Here is a 21887-nt window from a genome sequence, read left to right on the forward strand (position 1 = left end):
TACAATACTCAGCCCTAATCACATATCACATACAAAAATTTACATGGAAAACATTTAAGTATGTTTGAGACAAACACTGCCTGAAGGGTTTTCAGCCATATGCATTTGTGAAAAATACTTCTCGCGGGAAAGAGATAGATTCAGATTATTATGAAGCAATCATTCCTTCTTGTTGTGGTACACCTCGGAGACATGGACTGTATGAAAGAGGTCAGAGATAAGGAACGATTTGATACTTACTTCTCTCAAGAAAGGTTTTGCCAAAGAAAAACCGTTTCTCTACTCGTGTTTATTATGATCGTATACTCACATACATACATACATACATACATACATACATACATACATACATACATACATACATACATACATCGCTTGCTTCAACTGTTACTCCGTCATCTTTGTGAATCATTCTTGCTGTTTATCGTAAACGTTAGGCACGCGCAGTGCAAGGTTATGTTGAAGGTTATGTTAAATATATCTGTATACTTTCTACGAGAGAGAGAGAGAGAGAGAGAGAGAGAGAGAGAGAGAGAGAGAGAGGGGGGGGGGAGGGAGGGAGGGAGACAGAAAGAGAGCTGCTTTTTACAGAAAGGTGCCTAATGTTACCAAATTCTGTCTCGTTTTGTAGACTTATCGGTAACCTATCAATAATCAAAATAATTACAGGGCAGAAGACGAACTCCACAAGACAGTTTCCAATCTAAACTTCTCTGAGTGTTCATGAGTGTGAATCATCTGGAGGTAAGATCTTTATCTCTATCGATTGTGAAGACAAGAGAGTATTTTTGTCATTTGCAAGCTTTTTAAGCCACTGAACAGTGCAAGATTGCTCCCGCTACATAAATCATTGAGTGTGCTCTTTTGTAAATATTATAACTCTAGGAAGTGAATTTAGAAAATCATACATGTGAAGCTGTCGATCGTCAACAATAGATGTATAATGCTGCCGGTAAGAAGGGCTAGCAAACTAAATTAATGGGAATCCATTCAAAATTGCTTAATTAGTCGCCTTTTCAATAACTGTTTGAAAATCTTTGCCAAAAATTACGGGAAACTTCCAGAGTTGTCAGCAGCTGAATCGCGAACTATTCACTGTTGAAATGATTGAATTTACATACTGAAGCCCAGAGTGGCGCCAGTATCTGACTCTAATCTGTGAGCCTCGCCAATTTCTCAGTACAGTTCAGGAATGAGGATACCGATTGTCCATTTTCAAATCCGTTTTTTGGCTCCCGCGTGCCCAAGGCACAGTATGAGCAAATCTCATGACTGTGTCAGTCTGTGTTCGTGTAAGTCTTATGTCTGTCTGTCCGTCCGTCTGTTGATGAAATTTGTGGCGCTCATAAATCAAACATTATTTCGCCAAAATGTGACTAGCTAAAGTATAGCAATTAAAGTTAAATTAGATTAAATTAAAGTTGAATGTTTTGATTATTGTCTAAACTGAGTGGAATATTAAAATTTGGCTTACACAGTTAAGAAAAATATATAATTATGATTTTTCATACAAAATCGGCATAAATTGAGTGTTTTGTGTTTTTGAGAATTTCTCCATTTCTTATCAACTTCTCTTGATGATAGGTCTTGCATATACGCTCTTTTGGATGACATCATCATGTGGCCCAATTTTGCCACTTTTTTTCAAAACATCATATTTGTCAGAACTGTTAGTGTAAAAGTTTTCAAGAACGACGACAAATGCAACTAAGTAGGCCACTACTAACGTGACAATGAATACTAAAAGACACATTTATTAACAGCTCAGACCACAAGTTGCAACAACCGTAACAGCCGTGCATGCAACACTGAGAACGTCGCGTGCACCTATATTCAGTATCAAACCTGTAACTGCAAGTGGCGCTATTTTTAGCCCAGATAAACATTCCAATTGCGTGTATTTATCCCTCATGTCTTACAGCTCTGTAACACTAATCAATCATAATTTATATTTATACAGTTTGGTGTTCAGATGGCTAAATAGGAGTAAACATTAAATCTTACGTCGAAATCGACTGGCATTCAGGTAGTGAAATGAAAAAAACTTGTTACTTTCTAGTGTTAGCTAGTAAAATTGATTGCAGTTGTATCGCAAAAATAGTCTGAAGCAAAATTGCAAATTTACAATATTTTTCAAGTCGAAAGTGAAGGAACAAAAATCTACCATGAAAATGCAGATGTGAAGATGCAGAAAGCACACTTAACAAGCTACACACAACTTATCTTGAGGGCAATATATTACCGCTATTATAACTTTGGAGACAGATATGTTCTCTCAAGAATGTAATCAGAAATCAGCTAATTAGTGAGATGGGCCAAAGGCTTCCAAACCTTCCAAGGGCAGAAGAACCTTTAAAAGTGCTGCGACAGTCGCCTAGTTTATGAAGGCCATAAAAATCTGAAATCATGTTCAGCGAACGTGTGATCGTCAGCGTTGTCAGTGACATTTCTTAGATTTATGTTCGATTTTTCTTGAAGTTTTACAACTTTTACAGACTCGAAACCTTGAAGGCATACTTTAACGACATTTGAACACGTGCCGCAAGGGTTTAAAATCATTGAACTACCGTTGTTGACTTCGCGTATAGGAAAACATTGTATTCGAAATTAGCACAAACTGAAGCGAAAATGTATAGAATGCCCATCAGTGATGTTATTGTAGTATTACGTAAAAACTAAAGGTCTAGCTTTTCTAGCAGATGAATTAATATATTAGATGAAATTCTACACAGATAATAGCTCAAGTTGCATAATAATCGCACCTATAAGATTAGGCTCGTCCTATCGTCGTACAATGTGATCTACGGATATGTTCATGCCACATTTGAATGCTTGCGTGTGTAGGTTTAACAGATACCACAAAGAGGAAATCTTGTTTAAGCAAACTAAATAGTTTACTGCAAGCACGGAGAAAAGGGAACGGAAAAGCGACGTATGGCTTCATACAACCTTTTGATAGCTCAAATATGACATGATGTTATTTTGATTAAGGTGCGTGCCTTTTGACAATTTGCGAAGACAAGATTTTGGGAGACTAGTAACATAATTGCGGCAAAGCAAAGAAAAAATTGCTTTTCATGAGACGAGCCGTATATAGATTAGATTATCTAATTCCGCCAGTGTTGTCTAGCGCAAATCATCGCATATTACAGCGTAAGCCACTATATGACACTATATATCTACCGAACTGTAAATTATTGATGTACGAATAAGTTCCCAAAATACAATGTGAGAACTTGTGATGCTTTTTGGTCATATGGCACTAGTATTGCCCAGTCTCTGTGCTGTACTGTCTTTCTTGAATAGCCTGTCGTATTTTCAAATAATAACACTCTAAATGTGAATCTCACATCTTGTAGGAAGAATTTGTTAAATTCTATGGGTTCGATCATTTTGCTAACCATGTGACTGCCTCTGTCAACTATGAACCAATATTACGCTATATGCATGTTAATCAGCGAGTCTTAACGAATTTTTGTTATCAAATTCTGTGCAGCATTTAATCCACAAAACACATATACCCTTTGCTCTTTGGTATTAACCTTCGCGGATATTCATTACGTATAGTCACAGCACCTAACAAGTTCCCTACGTGTCCTCACGCCCTTCCGTCTGTTTTTCACAACAAGTCATATTTCAATAAAGTGTGTCCCCATTTGGCATCTCACGACATCCAAAGAACCTGCCATGTTGAAGTAAAGTTTTCTCTCAGTTTCTCCTATCTAAAGGGATGCCGACTCTACAGAGTACTTCGACGAGAAAAGCGTGACTAATGAAAACAGGCGTGCTGCGTGTCGAGGGTCATATTCCATACTTTACGGATCGTTATTAAACTGCATAGCGGTGTCTGCTGAGAGCGGTTACTGCCGGCTATGATACAAGATACGCCCGGCTCTTTGTAAGACAAACTTTCAGTCTGACTCCGTTGCCATGGTGAAACTCTAGAGTGTGCAAGTCCATCAGTTTGCATCAGTCTACAACAGGAAGATAATGAGTCAACACTTGACACATGGCGAACCCGTGTTTATCCCCATTTTCATGGAACATCTTCAAGATTGTCAGTCGACTAATGACAAAAATGACTTCCCCTACTGTGACCAGGACGCCTCCGTTTGACTTCTCGGTGTCAAAATTGAGCATAACCAATTCTTAAGTGAGGTCTTTCTGAGCAACTTGCATCATATCCAAATGTTTGGTTGGCGATGATTGCGTTCCGAGCAAGGCGAGACTATCAAGCAGTCCATATCTTATCGGAGAATTTAAAAACCGAGGTTTATGACACAGATATAACACTGAAAGAAAAGAAAATGTGTCTTGCAAGCTACACCATGATGTCGCGAAAGTCAGCGTTCTTATTTTTCAGCGAACAAAAGGAGAGTTTAATTGCACATGTCTAAATGAGGTAAAAATCGCGAAACGTGATCATATTTTTAGACAATTCCTCTTACACTTACAGTGTTTATTATAAACAAATGAGGTAGGTTCAAAATACCATTATTTTTTAAGATTTTGTGATCATGGTTCACGACGTCGACGACTATTTTCTCTGTGTAAGCATAGCGTTTGTTTGTTTGTTTGTTGTTTAAGGGTTACTACATGTATGTGCCAAAATACGACACTTCTGCCGTGCAATGGTCTAATCGCAACTATCAAGCAGTCAAAGGCTCACCATAGTCGTTTTCTTTGGAGTTGCCAATTTATCTTTGTTCCCCAAGGCAAGTTTAGCGACATTCAAGTCGTTCCGGAAATAGCCCTCGTGACGGAAACGATGAAGTTGGCTGTGTGGACGTCAGAGCTAGATACACCTCGGAGAAAATCCGATGCTCAGGTGTCCATGCAAGTTAACTGATTATATTGTTATGTAACAAAAGCAATGTGTATGGAAAGTTTACGGAAAAGTTGATCTGCGTGATTACTGTGGCATTAAAATTCGTCGATTCGAAAGTTCGTTCTCGCTCTCTGTTTCTCTATTTCTCTCTCTCTCTCTGTTTCTTAGTCTCTCAAGTTCCTGTCTGTCTGTCTGTCTGTCTGTCTGCCTTGTCTACTCTCTGCTTCTTATTTCATGGATTTTTGAAAATACTGCTTTTTTTGCCAAGCGTCTCCGTAGATAGATTTAAAGCTTGATTAGGACATAGACCCTCGGGGTCTATGATTAGGATAATTTACCTCGCCCACAGACAGTCAAAATTGCTTTTTTGGAGTCTATGCTCCGCCTTACTGCAATCACGGTATTCATGAGTCTTCCCATATATCATCATGTTGACGACAGCCTCTAATGTATCGACATACTTTACGGCTCTTTATCACTCTATGTTGGTTTGAAATGTCAGTTCAACAATGTGACAACTGTTTACGCCATACATGAACACATTTTTATCTTGGTAATAGAAGTTTCTGGTTGAAATTTACTGTAATTTATTTTAAGAAATTGATGTATACGTAAGAGCCTCAACGTATACAATAACAGCAAAACGAACATGTTGAATCGTATCATTAAACAGTCAGATTAACATACACACTCACTTGTGGTATGCTCTCAATTTGCAGTCCTCGGCATGGACGTTAAAACATAACAGCGTAAAGTTAGCTTTATTGGATCATCTCGTTAGACAAACTACATACAAAATTACGACTCTCTATGCCATACACTAAGTATGTTCAAGTATGTTAAATAATATCTTGCGTTGGATTGCCATTTGACAGGGGCTTGAAACAAAACGACATTGAAATGTTTATCACGTACACTGCCCACTTGACAAGTATGGAAGACATTTGTTCAGCTGTGTCTGAGAGGTGGCACGGCACACACACTAGAATATATAGGAACAGATTATCGCTTTGTTAATATCTGTTGATTCCTTTAACGTCGGCTTCTTGACACTGTAAAGTGCACGAAAGATCTGCACAAGTACACGTGTTCTTTATACGTTGGTAGGAATAATGAAATGTTGAGATTATCACCTTGGTATATCGATCGATGTCCTTCTGTGTGTCATCATCATGAAGTAAATTTGATCTGTCATTGATAGCCCTTTTAAAATCATTTAAATACGATCTGCTAGGTATCATATTTTATGATATCCAGGATTTAATGATCTGCTGGATAAACCCGCAGATAAACTCCAACGCTCTTTTTATTCAAATGAAATAGAATACATTTCATTGTTGAAGGAAGCGCGTTTGATTGTAGCGCTCATCTTCCTGTATTTCACAGAACAGTTATTAGCTCACAAACATTACTGTGAAATAGAGATCATTCTATATTAAATGGTTTACAGTTCGCTTGCTAACCTCAGAAAATAGTCATGTAACGTGAGCTTACTTCAAATTATAGAATGTCGTTATCGAAATAGGTGAGACAAACAGACAGACAGACAGACAGACAGACAGACAGACAGACAGACAGAACGGATGGACAGACAGCAAAATTACCAGGGGGAATAGACAAAGTGAGAATACCGAAATAGCAAGGGAAATTGTAATCCCGAAAACCTAAACGAAACCTAGACACAAATATCCAGCGCACTAGATACCAGTTCATTGTCAAGTCATGAGAAATTGTCATGACTGGCACTTGAGTAAGCAAAAAAAGACAGAAAGACAAATGAACGTGGAAAAGGCTAGATATGTAATGTGTACGCAGAAAGTTATCTGAAGTATAGATTGTTTAGATTAGCAATGGATTAGAACTTTTGAGACCATTGGATAGTACTGTCAAAGTGGTTTGACAAACAACAACGCGCCAACAAATGATGGAACATCGTGATCCTCACTGTAAACACACAATTTATGATTTACATTCACCGGTTCATTGACATGCACACGGCCGAAAATGCCTCTGACCGTTTAAAGCTGGTCCTCGTTATTGTAAAAAAACTGCTATTATATATAATTCCTGTCTGAGTATTTCGCCCACGCTCTTTCGTTCATGCAAGTGTTTTTACCCTACAAGATAACGTCAGCGTCGGAACTGGAAAATGTGCCGCGGCTTTTAAGCAGATTTCATCAGTCAGCCTCTTCTTCCTCTATATCGGTCCGCGGTAGTCAGTCGTACTGCGATCACTCTGCTCATCTTGCAGAAGACTGTAAGAGTGATTGGAGGATTTCCAGATGTTTATCAAATATCTGTCACATGCTTTAAAAGTCTTGTCGTACTCTCCCGTGCATGATTTTGATGACTTTAGATTGTTTTTAGGGGCCCAAGCCTATGGGCTGGGCCCTATTGTTTTAGCAGGAGTTCAACTTTCTTCTTCTGGTTCTTCTGCTTTTTTTGTCGACCTGGAACTCAAACACCGCTCACCACAAAGTTCTAAAATTTGCAGGGCTAATAGGTACCTATGAGATCTCGTGCACCTGGGTATACAAATTTCGATTGGTCGCGTGACCTGGTGGCCATATTGGATTTTCCAAAAACATAAAAACGGCTTCTTCTGGTGATCCAGGGGTCTGGTCAATTTGAATTTTTTCATAGAGCAAACATGACCTAAGGTCTTTGGAATTTGCAAATAAAATCGCGTGCGATTACGTGATTTTAGCCACCATATTGGATTTTCTAAAAAAACTAATTTAATCTTTAAAAACTTCTTCTTCAGAACCAACATACCGATTGAGCTGAGAATTTACTCATGTCATCCCAAGTGTGATCTCTTTCAAGTTTGCAAAAGACATTTTGATCGGTCCCGTGATTTGGCCGCCATATTGGAATTTCGAAAAATACCAAAGTAATCTTCAAAAATCTTCCTCTCTAGAACTAAAAGACCGATTGAGCTGCAATTTTACTCATGTCATCCTTAGAGTGATCTCTTTCAAGTTTGCAAAAGACATTTGGATCGGTCACGTGATTTGGCCGCCATATTGGATTTTGCGAAAATCACAATTTAATCTTTAAAAATCTTCTTCTTCAGAACTAAAATACCGATTGAGCTGAAATTTTACTCATGTCATCCTTAGAGTGATCTCTTTAAAGTTTGCAAAAAACATTTCTATCGGTCAAGTAGTTTTGGCCGCCATATTTGATTTTGCATAAAGGATATGCTTACCAATGAAATCTTTAGTAACTATGAGATGATGTTCAAAATCCTTCTTTTGGTAAAAGATACAAAAGACTTTTCCAAGCTCAAATTTTGCACATAATATCATCAGTGCAAGAATTTGAAACAATGTTAACCGCTTGGGCCCCGCCAATGCTGCTTGCAGCTTTAATTTATGATTGTTCCTATCGTAGAAGTCATACCTATAGGTGAAAATTGTATTTGTTGGAAGGTGTACACAACACAAACCTTCGTAAACAATTCTTTCACGATCTAGCTAGTGGCTCAACTGAACTGATGCACCATTCTATATCAACATATGCCCACTGATGGCACAATGGCCTATTCAGTTTATGTTCTTATTTGAGCAATACCTGTGTAATGCTACAATTGTCCCTTTTATTTCGTGCAGTGAACATCAATGACCAGACTTGTCACGGGTATTTTCGTCATCCAAAAGACACAGCTATTGCCATCATCATCATTATCTTTAAATGAAAGATATTATCACTTACTTATAACTAGACACGAACTACATGTGCTATCTTGGTTTTGATTGTAGGATAAATTTATGATAAATCATTTAAGTTAAATGGCAAACTCTTTGGATTGGCTAAAAACGATATATTAATGTGAATTAACTCAACATGGCAGTGCCTAGTATCTTAAGGTTACTGTACTATTAAATCTTTTTAATATCAATATCTGTTGTTGATACAATCAAATTTACAGCTGTCAATCTAAGTAATATCCCTTATTCAAAATGTTCATAAAAGAGCTCCAGGAATTACTGGTATTTAGAAATAATCGACCAGGCTGAGGATGAACTGGCATATATTAATGTCTACTTGCGCAGTATATTCTCTCATGAGGGACTTATATCTATTGTATATCAAATTATACATCCTTTCATTGAAGGGTGCTGAATGTTACAAATTGTCGATAAAGGAACATATTTGCTTTTCTATTTTTGTTTTAAACAAAAATAATAAGAACGATCATACTAGCTCTATAATGCTACAATCGCCGCTATTATTTCGTGCGTCATACACAATTTACATACTTACCACAGGTATTGTCATTACTAAGACACAATCATGATCATCATCAATATCATCATCATTACATGTAAGATATGATCACTTACTAATGCAAAAACTCCCACTGCAGGACGATTTACATGATATGTGAGAACAATGGGCGACAGACAGCACGCCGCTACGCGAGTGCCATTTTGAGCGAACTGTATCCGAATCTAGTATACACCCACCTGCGAAGGGGTTATTGCTGTAATTATATTGCATCGATATTTGTGTTATGTTCCAAATTTGTTTCCTACGACGCAGGTTTAGCATGAAAAATGAAGAAAACAAGATAAAATCTTTAGCAATCATCGTCGAACAGAAATTCGGCGCCCGGGACCGAGAATTGTTGGCTACATAGCACGCAAACGGGGCTATGGCAATAGAAGCGATGCAGACGACAAAAAGTTGACATCGCTAATTTTGGCAACGCGCTAGCTAAACACTATAGTAAGGTAGCTCTACAAGCAAAATTCTAAACGTTATTTCTCTTCGAATGGTGTTAGCCATCCATTTTGATCATTTATTAGTTCTAACGTCGATTTATCCTGCTATCTGAATACTCTCTGTCTCCGCTGTAAGCTACTGTGCTGGTTGAGGGGCCCGTGTTAGCACATAAAAATACAACAACAGCAGCAGTTTTTGCCTTAACTAGCTCTCGTCCAATCAGAAGGACGCATTGACGTGACTGACATGCTGATATAATATGATTAAAATAAGAATAAACCGAATGTACTATTTGTTTTCAATAGGATGGTAATTGTAAACTGTCGGAACTCGTTGAAACGGTCTGTAACGGGCTCAGTTGGTTTAGAAATATGGGACGTATCCACCTAATGCTGTACGCTAATCGCAAACCCTATTGAACACACCGTAGTTAAAATTTAAATAGCTCATTAATCAACATGGCAGTGCGTACTTTCAGGTACTGTACGATGTATTCTTTGTCATATTAATATCCGTTGTCGAAGTCACAAAACGCTGTGCCATCAATTTTAGAAATTTCCCTAATTCAAAATGTTCATGAAGAGGAAATGCTGGTATTTGGAAATTATTGACCAGAATGAACTGATGCATATTAATGTCTGTCTGCGCCATTCTATATCTGATGAGAGACCAATATCTGTAGTGAATTCAGATATATATCTCCCTTTATGAAATGGTGGTGAAATTTGCATATAATCTGATGTAGAAAAGTGATACTGCTAAACGTCTCTTCGTAAGATCATCCTGGTACGAGCTCAGTTGGTTCAGTAATACCGGACAAATCCACCTAATGCTGTACGCTGATCGCAAGCACTTATTGCAGCAAGTGTCTTCCTATATTAAACTCTCATGATATTGGTAATATATGTATCGGGACTTGTCAAACCTTACGACGTTTAGCGGGACTCGTTAAACCTTACGACGTATAGATATTATATTGGGTATAAATTGTGCAAGTAATGACGATCAATAACTTACTGCGTTAAAGGCTTACAGAATAAAATCTATGTACTAGATGTGAATCCGCATGGTTCCCTGAGACAACGACCTATAGGACAGACACACTTACAGACGAAGACAGATAGAATGACACAAGCACGGCATAAACTCTCCTTTGTGCATATGGTAGTGAAAATTTAGCTGCTTTTCAAACTGTCCAATGTGGGCGACATAGATTTGCGGCATCCTTGTCGCACTGGGCCTCAATGTTAATGTCCGATGACAAACGTATTATGCTTATATCTTTTTCATAACATTTGTACAAACCTTCCTCATATACTTGAAGCCAAGATTTTGGTTTCGAGCGCGACACGAAATGCTAGAAAGTAACGGTGCACTCGTTAGGTTCAGCGCGAAAACATCTTGTGTCGTCAATCGCACGAAACTTTGAACTAAATATAAACTGTTCATAACGAACACGATTGGAACTAATTTTGGATAATTGGATGGTGAAGTAATGTCGATTTAATGTACAAATGTTATCTCATCTGCTTTTCTTTTTATATTACACACTTGTTTTTATGAGTAATTTGCAATATTGCACCGTTCAGCTATATAAGCACCTGACACTTTTGAAAAATTTGCAAAATATGAAAATCCAATTATCCCAAATTAGTTCCGATCGTGTGCAAGCCTAATGGTCATCCTTTCAACGACACACAGAAAAAAAAACAAGTTTTTAAATGCCTGGTCAAATTACATACCACTAGTGTGTTTTCTGCAGGTAGCTGTCCATGAGTCAACGGGTGCAATTAGATTGTACCATGCGGGGAATCACCGGTCAATAACTTGATTATACACATGTTTAATTACATGCACTGGTGATTTCCCCAGTCATAACATAGACAGCTGAAATTTTCTAAAGCATGGACGTGATGTCGACAATTTGGATGAGTTCTTGAACACCGAAGGACGATGAAATTGCACTTACTACGCCGAAAAAGTTCAAGTTTACTACAGTGATTGGATTCACGTAAGTGTCAGAAGCCTTAAGAATGAGAATGTCCCAAGGCGACTAGCTAATTACTTTTTCGCTATCTTGATCAAGAGTGTACAGAAAGTAAAATGTTATCTGCGAAGACATCTCCACACTTTATGGAAACATCAAGGCTAAAGATGCTGCGCCAGACCGTGTAAATCTGCTTTGTTGTCTACAGCAACGCCCCTTGCTCCTTTACCTCCCTTCGAAAAATATCCAGAGAGATCTGACGTCGTGGTGAAAATGAACACGCCCAGCGCATGCGTATTACTTGCCGCAGCTCATGCCAGATCTCACAGCCCAGAAGCCCAAATCGGCGGATGTCGTGGTGGTGAATAAAGTTGCGAGTGGCGTTTGCATGCAGCACGGCAGACATACTTGCCACTCAGTTAAATGAACTGAGTCAAGTTGGCGAACTTAAGTTGGAAACCAACATTCGGTGGAACAGAGGTACACTAAAGGTCAGTGCACGGCAAGCTTAACACGGGTATGTAATTTTTACAGTTTACTGTAGTTGAATGCATGATTGCCGCATTTGTAACGAGGTTTACCATAAGGACGAAATAGGGAACGCCGAGTAATTCAACCGCGGCTCGCTACAAACTATTGATAGTGGTGCGAGAACTGCACGTTTAATTCATCCCTTAATGACAAACCTTGTGTTGATTTCGAAGTGAATGTTGATGCGGTCGTAACTTTGCGGCCTTCCATTGCAAACTATCTTCTCCTATCCAAGGCAAATCAATAGAACCGTCTACTCAGTACTAATGGCACGGTTTATCAATCGAGTCAAATTCGATAAACCTCTCTATCGATGCTGCTCTGTCAATGTGATAAGTTAAAGGTCTTACACCAGCCCGAGTTGCCTCATAAACTTGTCAAATAGGAAAATTTAGACGGTGCTCTGAAGGTCATGAGAACGCTTTGCAGAAATTTATAATGATAAGCTTATGGTCTGTTTGCGGAATGGTTTTTATAATCGAAAGCCTAAACAAATATCAGGGCTATGTTTGGAAGAACCAGAACTCCTCTTCTGATACAAAATCTTTCTGTATACATGACTACGTGTTCAGGTCCAATATAATTTTTCAAGGTTTTAAGGACCTCGGTCTTTCGGGAAATTTTATTCCACACTTTGTAAATGTCAACCAAGAGCTGTTTATTATATTTCAGCTCGACAAAGGCTTTAGGTAAACTTTTTGGACGCTAATGGAAAATGACTTGACCAAATAAACCTCGCTTAATCGTAACAACCTATTTTGAAACACCTCCAAGGTGGACCGCCTTTGTTGTTTTATTTACCCCAGGCAACTATATATTATGTATTCTTCCTTGGTTACTGTCTAAGATGGTAGCGTACATTTCACCTTTTACTCGCCGCCGTTAGAAATGCTCAAAATCGGTTCGAGAATGCCTAGGTATAGAGTATATGCTCTGTAGTTATACCATTATCATTACAGCACGGGACGGTTTAAAGTTCCAAGGAACATTGTCTCCGCGAAACAATAAATCAGACGCGACTACATCGAGGGACCTGAAGATGATTGTGTTACATGTCGATTATCAACCATTTCCCACGTGAAGGTTGTTTGCAATAGTCGGCTCTATTCGGCCAACCGCAATGCGCCAGAGATGCAAGCGTGTCATGACCTTACGTCAAGGGTGCACGAGCTCATGTGCAAGTGGCACTTTGGGAATGTTAGGGAGATGCAACTTTAAAACACAAGCGCTCATTTAACTAGATTATCGGTTTACAGTACTTAATGCTTTTCAAGAAGATAATTGACGACAAAAATGATTCATCATAAAAGGTTACGGAATTGACATCTCAATAAATCACTCATTTTAGGTGGTAAGTGCACGTATGTATGTCCACCACTCAGTCCTTCTATTGCGACACGAAGATAGATATATCGATAATTTTAAATTAAATGTATCGCACTGCACAAGCAGCAGCTGCGGTTATTGTGAATTGAAATCGTACAAAACGTCACCACCTTTATCATTGTTGTCAATTTTTCTCTTTCACATTTCGGTTATAAGTTATAGACGCATCGGTTTAAATCAGTGTTTCAGGGGACACGATAATTAAGCTGATAAATGATGTGCGATGTTAATTAACATATGGCGTAAGACTACAGTGACGCATAGTACTATCAGACTGTAGTTACCGATGAAATACTCTCCTAAACAATCGAGGGAAATATGCCCGGCCGTGTGTCTGAAAATAGACCGCACCATCTTGTTAGGACGCCCTGTTTGATGAATAAACTGGAGTAAGATAAGCAAACAGTTAAACATGTTCGACAGATGTTTCCAAATACCACCCTGAGCGCTCCGTTCCAGTACATGTTTACAGACAAATAATCTTAGAAGATGTCGATATCATTTATTTGTAACTAAAACATACCATGCATGATGTTTTGTAAACACCTTCGACAAGCTGTGGACAAAAGCTCTTTCAAACAAGCATTATACCGTAAACGACCGGAACTACAGAGCCGAGATGCCGCAAAAAAAACGACCGTTTACTTGTCGACATCGATAGACGTTTGCTTGCAGGTAAACCAATTCCACCGTGATGTCTCACTTTATTTGATATGCTCACGCGTTCGCTCTTTTCATAAACTCGATATGACTCGTTTTGGAGATCGTATTTCTGACGTTTGCGGAACATTTATGAGGATTTGAAATGAATAAAACGGCGTGTTTGAAGTTGCGCGTATTTAATATAGCATAGCATAGCAAACATTCAAAAGATAATTCAGTATCACAGTTAAGTACTCGTAAAATCTCGGGGCACCCCCTAGGGAATGTATTTTCAATGATAGAACTCCAGTCGTACAGGAGACTGTGTTTGCAGCCCGGGAAACGTCTTCAAGCTTCGACGGTTCGCTAGTTATTGATATGTTATCATTGTTAACGGTCGTTCCTAAATATGCATGGTCAAATAAAATGGAATTGCTCATTCCAGCAATCGTATGGATTCAATGCAACAGTGTCAAAGAGCGACCACACAAACTGTATTTGGTTTCATTGTACACCCATTAATCATTCGTTCCACAACTAGTCAATTCCTTCATGTTGTGCAAATAGCCATGAATGCTTAATGACTCAGAGCAAGTGCAGACAAATCGTTCGAAAAATTCATTTCAACGATAGTAATATTATTTTGTGTTATATATATATATATATATATATATATATATAATATATATATATATATATATATATATATATATATATATAACACGATTGGAACTAATTTGTCTCTCCTTTAAGTCGTCATGGCTTGGGACAGCGATTTAAATCCTTTACATAACAAAGACAGACGGTTTATTTGATATTTCTAGGGAAAGAACATGTTATTTCTATGTTCAAGATGAAATAGACAAATGATGTTTTTTTAATGTTTTACCCTGATACAATCAAATTTATCGATCTAGATTTGCAGAGCCTTCCTAAAGGGAAATATAGAATATTATATCATACTAGTATATTGATGGTGCAAATGCAGTGATCTGATTGGTCGAGACGCGAAAAGAACCGTGGTATATTGACGATATACCACGGCAGGCATACTCGCGAGCGCTCCGCTTGAACAAAACTCCGTTTATGACGTTCAACGCCAGAATTTCAATATACTGTTATGATATAATAGCAGTAAATCACACCCAGCGACGGTATACCACTCGATTTTGACTAGTTCACATCATATATGCACTCGCTATCGCTCTTGCATATATGTCGTGAACTGGTCAAAATCTCGTGGTATACCATCGCTAAGTGTGCTTTATTGCTTAAGTATTTCCCAAGCCAAGACAAGTTATTAAACTATGTTATTCATCTAATTTGAATGTATTTAAGTGGCTCCCTTATTCCTTTTCATGTACTTCCACTTCCCTTGAGGCGTTTGAAATAATTTCCTTGGAAATAAGAAACGATATCACAAATTCAGATTTAATGCCTCATTAATCAAGTAACTCTGTGAAGGAAAATATATTTACTAATACCTCACTCTTTGTGTTTTATTATGTTATGCTTTTAATTTAAAAGAGGGTATTATGGATAGTAGGTAATGATTAAGGTAGAACGCGCCTCGGGGGACAGATATTCAAACTCTCAAACTTTTACAATTCTTTTCTAATATACCACTTGTGGGAGTTCATTTGAAAGCTCTTGGTGTAATACAACTTTTCATATGCTTAGTTTTTCGAAAGTCGAAAATTTTGGGTTTTTTTCATTAAGTTAACACAGGGATGGCGGCCATTTTGAATTTTAAATATCGGTAAATCTTAGGTTATTTGTTTCTCTAGTACCAAAATGTGCATGGTGACCCCGGATTTTTATTCTTGATTTAGTAAAAGAATGGCTGAAAGTTTCATTAAGGAAAGTTTTAGCAAAAGTTTAAGTATTTCACTTTCGAGGTGCATACAGCATCTTGCACGATGAATGACGCCTTTTCACTGACACAAGGCAGCATATAGCTGGGAAAGTCAGCGTACGCCCCCAGTTTTATTTTAACTGCAATAAGTACCAATGGTCTTTCTTGCGGGTCAACGGCGAATACCACATGAGATGTTCATAAATATTCAGCTTTGAACGCGTCCAGGTTCACGGAACGTGGACAACAAGTGACCTGCTGAGCGGGCAATTTTACGTATGATTGAGGTAACTCACTGCCATCTAAGGGGCCGTTGATATAATCAAAATACGTGCATGGTAAACGCAACTTCTGTGTTTAGGGGAGGGGCTTGCCTATATTTCGATTACCGTGTGCAAAAACTCGCACTGCAAGTTTTCCTATTGCAACATCTCGCTACACGTTTTTCTGTATCGCAAAATATCGTGATACATTGTTAGGCGTGTACCATGTACCAGTACGGCATCGGTGCTATACCAGCATTCTTTTGACATACATGTGAATCAGTGCACGGATAAAATAACGTAACAATCATTTTGGATACACTGTTTCATTTCATTCTATTGGTTGCGTCATTGCTGAGTTGGCGCTGAACAGAGATTAATTTTAGAGGGGGTATGAGAGGGGGGATGTTTGTAGCGTATGCGTGATTTCATAACGACGAATGAGGCTTGGTTGGATTTTCGCACTTCGAAACTTTCGTTTAGGGGAGGGGGATTGAGGACAAACGCACTTAGTTTCGTTTACCGTGCGCATGTTTTAATCATCCGCGGCCCCTAAAATGTGTGGTGATGATGTACTCTGCTTTGCAGCCTCATTTCTTCGAATCACAATGATGATGAGTTGTCAGAGGTATCGATGATGGGCGAACAAATTTGCTTTTTCAATCAGTCATCATCTCAAACTGATAACGCAGCAGTCAGAGTTGAACGCGGACACTTACCCATGAAGGGCTGAAGCAAAAACTTACGATTACGAATGGAAGATAGCACGTTCCTGTATTTAGGTTTAGAGAGAAAGGCAATAAAAGACGGTTTCCATGGTGACAGAATGAAAGAAATCCCTGAATACGGTCAACAAGTGGTTAATTTTCCCCTTCTTTAACAAAGACACTTCGGGTTACTCGCGGGAAAAGAGCATTATGAGTCGGCGGCCACAGATGGCTGACATTAGAAGGACCCATTCAACGGAAAAAAGAAACAGCACACTGAATGAAAAGTTCTATACAAGGCTCACCAGTGACAAACAACATAAGTGAAAGCTGTGTGCATATCTACAGCAGCCCGTTTAGATGACGCACCTCAAAATTTGCTGTATAAGGTCTTTATGCAGCGTATTCCTCTCGAAGACCATCAGAACTTTCCACCAATAATAGCATTTTAATTTTATTCTGGAAACCTATGGTTCCTTACAAAACTGTGTTTACCATCAGTTATTTGCTCGTTCTGCTTTTGCACCCAACTTAACTCTTTGGTCTTATTCTCACTCGGCCACTGAACTGAAAGTAACACAACTGGAAGAATGCTTAAATGTAGTGATAAATACCAGTGCAAAATAAAGATCAAATATTAGCTTCAAGAGTAGCGTCACAGTAGGCACTTTGTTGCTAATTGAATAGTTGATACGACAGTTAACTAAGTAAAATTTACAAAGTAAATATGAGCATGATGACCTGCTGTTCAATAGGAAAAAATCAATCTTGCTCTTCCCGAGTCTGAAACCTTCATCAAACGTTGTTGGTGGCTGCCCTTACTAGGTTCACAGAAGGCAAACACACGTTGTTATGACTTCAAATATGGTTTTTAAATCAAAATCTGTACAATTATTACCGACAAATATATTCATATTATTTGGCACGCGTGCACTTGCAGATCACACTGTGAGACCTAAAGGTTGGTTGAGTGGTAATAATTCACAAGTTTGGGAATCGAAAAGACAATAATAGAATTGATGGATCCTGACCTTTGCACGGCAGGATGTATGTGATTTACATTCAGAGGGTTGAGTTCTGGATACAAAGATCGGGGATTATCATCAGATAAATAGATGACGGCCTGTGGCTTCAAATTAGATAGCAAAATTTTGCTTACAAATCGCAGTGCATCTTGACATGGCAAGGGGAGACCCTTGAATGAGTCCCAGTGGGAGACTATGCAATTTGGATCCAACGCTAATGACAGATTTGATGGAGCTATTTAGGCACAGAGGTCAGAGCCAGCTTGACTGGGAGAGGTGTGTCTAGGCCGGACTTGTACCTTATACAGTACCAACTGTGTCAATTGTCAGGGGATTAGCAGACGAGCAAAAAGTCCCTGACAAAGTCTCCGTTGATCTTGCTCATACGGCGTTCCTGTTTCCGATATAGGGTGCATTTTACGAGCAGGCAGTTAGGTGTATGACCACATATTTAGGATTGATTCAACCAGACAACCTTTTGCAAAAGTCTGCCTCAAATATGTATGGAAGCTTTGTCCCTATATTCGGAACCTAGACATTAAAACTGCAATGAAATGTTATCGAGAAAATTGATTGTCAGCCATCCGAGGAAGCGCTAGCGTTGATGACAGCAGACATATGGCCTGATGACCAATGTCCGGTCGCTACAGATTTATCCAGAACGAGCGTCTGTCTTATTCCTGTAAATATGTAAGCTATCTGTTATTTCATACAACTCTCTGCCTTGTCCGCGTCTGTCTATCTGCTATTGAATGTTGTGGTAGCTGTGGTATCTCATCATCTGCATGTCTACAAGTTCGCACATTCACTCTTACACGTCCGTTTATCTATCCACAGATTTGTCTCAGAGCGGCTGGGATCACTTTGCTTCGATGAGCATATTGAAACATGCGTTCACCCGACTATTTTGCTGAAAATTATGTTTGACAATCAGAAATAATGTGCATATGTGAAAAGGGCATAGGGAAAGTAGAATAATTAGCATTTTATCTAATACGACGTGGTCTATAAATAGCTTGTATTTAGTAGTGAAGCGTGTGAAAGGTGCATTTGCTTTTGCTACATTCCTACCCAACAACTTTTCCGACTAGCAAGACTGGAATAATTGCTTGTTAAGAGCGACATACGCGAAATAAGTTCCCTGACACTACCGCCTTATATTATTCAAGTGACAGCCGTTGACTGGTTCAACAGGAGTATCTTGTGATCGGTTTAGGAATATGGTGCACTTTAGACCTTAGTCTAGGAATGCAAAGCGAATACTAAGCTATGGCTTGTACGTGGGAAGAATTTTATCTAACGATTGAGTTTATCATGAGCCGGCTGTGCCAAGTCTAGATGTGAAATCTTCCGACTTAGCATTTATATATTTCATTTGATTGTCCTCAAGAACTCTTAAAAACCAATCGACATGTCGAGTAGTACAAGACTACATTTCTCTACGGGCTATGTAATGACGTCAATTAATTTATATAAATTAGCCTATTAGAATGTTTGTCGTCAATGTTAACATCCAAATTACTTGCTTAACTCTATTGCATTCTGATATCCTATTCGAACATTGATTAGGACATAAAGAAGGGTGTCTCGCGCATACTTAAGAGGGTATTCTAAACAATCTGGAAAAAAGCATATCTCTTTATGCGTAAACTACAAAGTTCGAAATATGCAAATATGACGTATTGTTTACAGATGACGATGTTTTTGTTTACAATTTAATTATATTGTTGACAGAAATTCAGTCGTCCACAATGCCTTTGCGCATTAAACACATCTAGGCTAAGTTAGGAAGACTAGCCACTTTTAACATGATTATGGAAGTACAACAAATTTCAGTATTTTTTTAAAAAAAAACGACAATAATGCCGGAAATTACGTACAAGTTATTGCCAAACGATCTTTAATGATAACTTACAGTAAGTACAGAATTCCCCGGGAAACTTTGAACAAACTCCGGGGTGCCTGACTCTATATTTTGTCAACGCCAATTAAACAGGCTGTTCTACGGAATTCAGACACTGATGTTAATCAAATAATACACTCGTTGCCCGTCCCGGACAGTCTTTCCCCATGTCAGAACAAAAACAACAATGTCCTTGTATGTACCTTCTTCACCTATCAAAGCCAACTGCTGGGCAACATACGGGATAGTCTATTTCTATGGTAGTCTTTTTTCTGGTATCATGAAGGTTACTCCCCGACATTTGCCAGCCGGACAAGGGCTAGGTACGGGTGGGAAAATGTTCGATGGACAAATTGCCAACAGGTAACCGATCAGTCACAGAGTGTCCATTTTTTGAAAACATAAACTTTAATATTTATCGAATATAAAATCCGTCCAATGCTCGCATGGCATCTGTAAGCTAATTTCAGTGACTGTCTATTAAATGCATTTGTTATGGCCTCTGCTGACTTTAATCTCTTTGAAGTTGCTTTTTATCCCTTTCACTTTATGAAGTTTCCCTTTCAGGGATGAGTGTTAGAGATAGGCACATTTTGAATCGCAACTTATTTTTGGACTACCGGAAGCTATAGTATAGGAGGAATTGTGACGTGCATGCATGAGCATGCGCGTACATATTGATTGTGTCAAAACCATTTGCAGATATGGCAATTTAAGTTTGGATTGCTCGAACTGTAAGGCAGCCGGCATAACTATATTTTCGGCAATGGAGATATATTTAAACTCTGGATAAAGCGAAATTTTCAAGGGAAGGGCTCGAAGAAAACACATATAAACATACTTTCTGACTACTGGAAAAAACGCATACGTTAGCTAGGGGAATGTTAGACAAAATGTTATTTTGGTAAACTGGACGTATTTGGTAACTTATAAGAAAGCATTTCCAAGCTAGCTTACCAATACTTACCTGATTTTAAGGTTCATTTTAATATTACATAGCGCCTCTGATTCTAAAGAAGCATGGAATACATTACAAGACATCCCTGATAATCTATGATGTCATGTAGAGACTCACAGCCAAGCAGGATGCGAAAGATTAACGAGACCCAAGTCATGTCTACATACGCATAATTTATCTGTGCATTCAATTATTCGTTATGGCATTAGCTTTCATAGCTTAATTTAATATTCCAGCCACGGAAACCTGCAGTGGGGTTAACCAAGCCAGAATCTTTTCATTGCCAGTAATTTGTAAACGATGGCCTTTCTTACGATACCTGATTCTCAAAATTTTCCTTGCTTTTTTGAGGATTTCTATTTCAAATGATCGAGAGTTTGCATTTTAGTCGACAAAGAACAATTTTGGACCAATATCCTGGGATAGGTACTTATAGCTTATTTGTAATTTGGGCTTGCCTAATGCATGCGTGCGTGTATAACGTACATATGACGAGAACTATATAGCTTGAAATTTCATAGCACACGTACAGCGTTTTGGTTAATGATGCCGAGAAACAATGTAAAAACTGTATTCACCATTTAATGAACATGTCACATTTGACCGTAACAACAGTATCTTGTCTAGAAACTTAAATATGTTTGTCAAAGAAGATATAACATCGACCGTATTTGACGTCACTGCATGCGATTGCACTGTTATTCTATTTAAATGTGCATAGCTCTCATTTGTTCAGGGAAAGTTGATGACGCTGGATCTAAAAAAAAATGAGTGACAATTTCAGAACCGTCTGTTGCCATTATTTCCTGTCCAGGGACTCCGTTTAGATGCGCTCTGTATGTTATGTTCGTCTTTAATCAATTTCAAAGTCCATGAAGCGGAACGCATTGAAACCGTTTTATGGTTTCGTCATGAGCCAAACTAAATTGATCTATGGATGGGCCTGTATTTCATGACGTCAAGGGCAATTTTTTACAATCAAGATCTGGCAGGTGCTTGGTAATGAGCAGTCCTGGTCATTTCCACTAATCTAATTTAATTTAATGCTTAATCAGATCTGGGTAACAGTAT

General features: G+C 38.5%; 1 protein-coding gene across 2 annotated transcripts in view; it reads left to right on the forward strand.

The window, feature by feature from the left end:
- The first annotated feature begins 11861 nt into the window (after positions 1 to 11861).
- Positions 11862 to 21887, forward strand: part of LOC139141915 (phe13-bombesin receptor-like) — a 94654-nt gene continuing 84628 nt past the window's right edge. For both annotated transcript variants that reach the window (XM_070711676.1, XM_070711677.1), the window contains exon 1: positions 11862 to 12063. The gene's annotated coding sequence lies outside the window, so the exon portion shown is untranslated. The remainder of the gene's footprint in view (positions 12064 to 21887) is intronic.

This window comes from Ptychodera flava, chromosome 10, assembly GCF_041260155.1.
Source record: "Ptychodera flava strain L36383 chromosome 10, AS_Pfla_20210202, whole genome shotgun sequence".
Lineage (NCBI taxonomy): Eukaryota > Metazoa > Hemichordata > Enteropneusta > Ptychoderidae > Ptychodera > Ptychodera flava.